The sequence below is a fragment of the Mandrillus leucophaeus genome, unplaced genomic scaffold (genome assembly GCF_000951045.1).
Source record: "Mandrillus leucophaeus isolate KB7577 unplaced genomic scaffold, Mleu.le_1.0 Scaffold343, whole genome shotgun sequence".
Lineage (NCBI taxonomy): Eukaryota > Metazoa > Chordata > Mammalia > Primates > Cercopithecidae > Mandrillus > Mandrillus leucophaeus.
The window spans coordinates 798,933-801,221 of NW_012103621.1; the positions used below are offsets into that span (position 1 = coordinate 798,933).

General features: G+C 52.2%; 1 protein-coding gene across 2 annotated transcripts in view; it reads right to left on the reverse strand.

The window, feature by feature from the left end:
• Positions 1 to 1,725, reverse strand: part of LSM10 (LSM10, U7 small nuclear RNA associated) — a 4,411-nt gene extending 2,686 nt beyond the window's left edge. Inside the window, exon 1 of one of the 2 annotated variants that reach the window (XM_011989010.1) lies at positions 1,383 to 1,725. The gene's annotated coding sequence lies outside the window, so the exon portion shown is untranslated. Of the gene's footprint in view, positions 1 to 1,233 lie in introns of both variants that reach the window. The other variant, XM_011989011.1, reaches the window with a different exon arrangement.
• Between the last annotated feature and the right edge of the window lie 564 nt (positions 1,726 to 2,289).

Here is a 2,289-nt window from a genome sequence, read left to right on the forward strand (position 1 = left end):
CCGTATGTGAATTAGATACACATGAAGGTTTGAGACTCAGTGCTTGACACCAGTAGTTCTCATACATTATCAGAATCATCTGATACATACAGTGTGTATCAAAATCATCTGAGGGGCTTGTTATCTCAGCTTGCTGGGCCCCACTCCCAGTTTGACTCAGGAGGTCTGAGGTGAGGCCAGAGAGAGTCATTTCGAACATATTCCCAGGTGATGCTGATGCTGCTGGTCAGGGGCCCACACTCTGGGAACTATTGGTCTATACCATGCAGCTGTTAGGTAAGTAGAAATTTAGGTAATGAGGCTGGGTGCAGGGGCTGACGCCTGTAATCCCAGGATTTTGGGAGGCCAAGGGGAGTAGATCACCTGAGGTCAGGAGTTCAAGACCCACCTGGCCAACATGGTGAAACCCAGTATCCACTAAAAATACAAAAATTACCTGGGCATGGGAGCACCTGTAATCTCAGTTACTTGGGAGGCTGAAGCAGGAGAATCGCTTGAACCCAGGAGACAGAGGTTACAGTGAGCCAAGATTGTGCCACTGCACTCCAGCCTGGGTGACAGAGCAAGACTCTCAGAAAAAAAAAGAAAGAAAATAAATCTAGATAATGAATTGAGGGGGGGAAAAATACCCAACCGGTAGTATATAAGGTACATAGGTTTTGAAGGTAGAGAAACCCAGGCTGGAATCCCCACTCCACCCCTAATTATGTAAACCTAGAAAAGTTAATGTCTCTGAACCTGTTTCCACATTTATTAAACTACAGGCGAAACAAAGCTACCAGAATCACACTCCACTGAAGGTACTCTCCTTTGATTTCAACGTACCCCGATATTGTATTAGTGCACTAGGTCTTACCTATCCCTTATTTTCAGACCCTGAGTTAACGGGGGTGCAACGCTCTGTCTTTACGACCTCACTCAGCATCCCGTCCAGGGCTGTGCAGTGTGGCACTGAGCGTGGCAAGCTAGACTAGGCCAGTGATGAGCGGGGCTGGGAGCTAAGTCCTTGGGCAGGGCCTAACGACCAGCCACCCGGCTGCAGCCTGACGAATCTGCGATCAAGCAAAGGTATGGGGTTGCTGCTGCGACTGCAAAGAGCAATCACCGGACCTCGAGTCAGGCCCAGGTTCTAGGACAGGCTCTGCCACCTTCTAGGAGGGAGACCACTTAGTAAACCACTTAGCTTCTCCAAGCTAGCTAAGCTACCGGTAAAACGGGACGAGCACCCCTTACTCAGAGCAGCGGGAGCGGGTCTGGGGAAATGAGCTATACTCCGTAAATGGGGAAGAAAACGCTTCCTGGGCTCCAGCACCTCCTTCCGGAGGTCCTGGCATCCCCCGCATTCCACCCCGCGGCTCCCTGCACCGCCGACCCGGACCCACCACGCGACATTCCTTCCGCTTTCCCCGTCTGGGTCGCCGCCGAAGCTAGCGGGCGCCTGGACGGGCTGCCTCCCGCCGGCTGCAGCAGGACGGAGAAACCACGCCGGCGACCGGGCCGCTCTGTCCTTCGGGCGCAGAGTGCGTCAGTGCTCTGCGAGTCATCGCGGCACGGAGAAACTACGATTCCCAGAATGCTTCGCGGCGCGGGGCTCGCGCTCAGCAAATGCCGGCCTGCGTCATTGAAGTCTCCTTCACTAGTCGTTCATTCACTCCGCACGCATTCTTGAACGGGCACCCTGGGCCAGGCTCCTTCCTAGGCTCTGGCATAGAGCAGTGACCAAGATCAAGTGGCTCCCCGAGCTGATGGCGCTGCAGGGGAGAGAGTCTTAGGAAAACAAACAAGAAAAATAGGGAAAAAGTTATTTAGAAGATTGAAAGTGTGACGTGGTAGTGACTAGGTGGTCTTTTATTGGATTGTCAGGGGTGTCCTGAGAAGGTGACATTTGAGTTGGGATTAGTGACATGACGCCAAGCTTGTGAAAACTATGGGCGGAGCATTGCAATTAGAGGGAACAGTTTGTTAAATAAAATTTATAGGAGGCAGGGCTGAGCGCGGAGGCCCACACCTGTAATCCCAGCGCTTTGGAAGGACAAAGCGGGAGGATCATTGGAGCCCAGGAGTTCGAGACTGGTCTGGGCAACATAGGGAGACCCTGTCTCTACAAAAAATAGAAAAAATTAGCCCACTGTGGTAGTGTACACCTCTGGTCCCACCTACTCGGGAGGCTGAGGCAGGAGAATTGCCTGAACCCAGGAAGTGGAGGCTGCAGTGAGCTCAGATTGTACCACTTCATTCCAGCCTGGGCAACAGAGCAAGACTCCGTCTCAAAGAAAAAAAAAAAAAAAA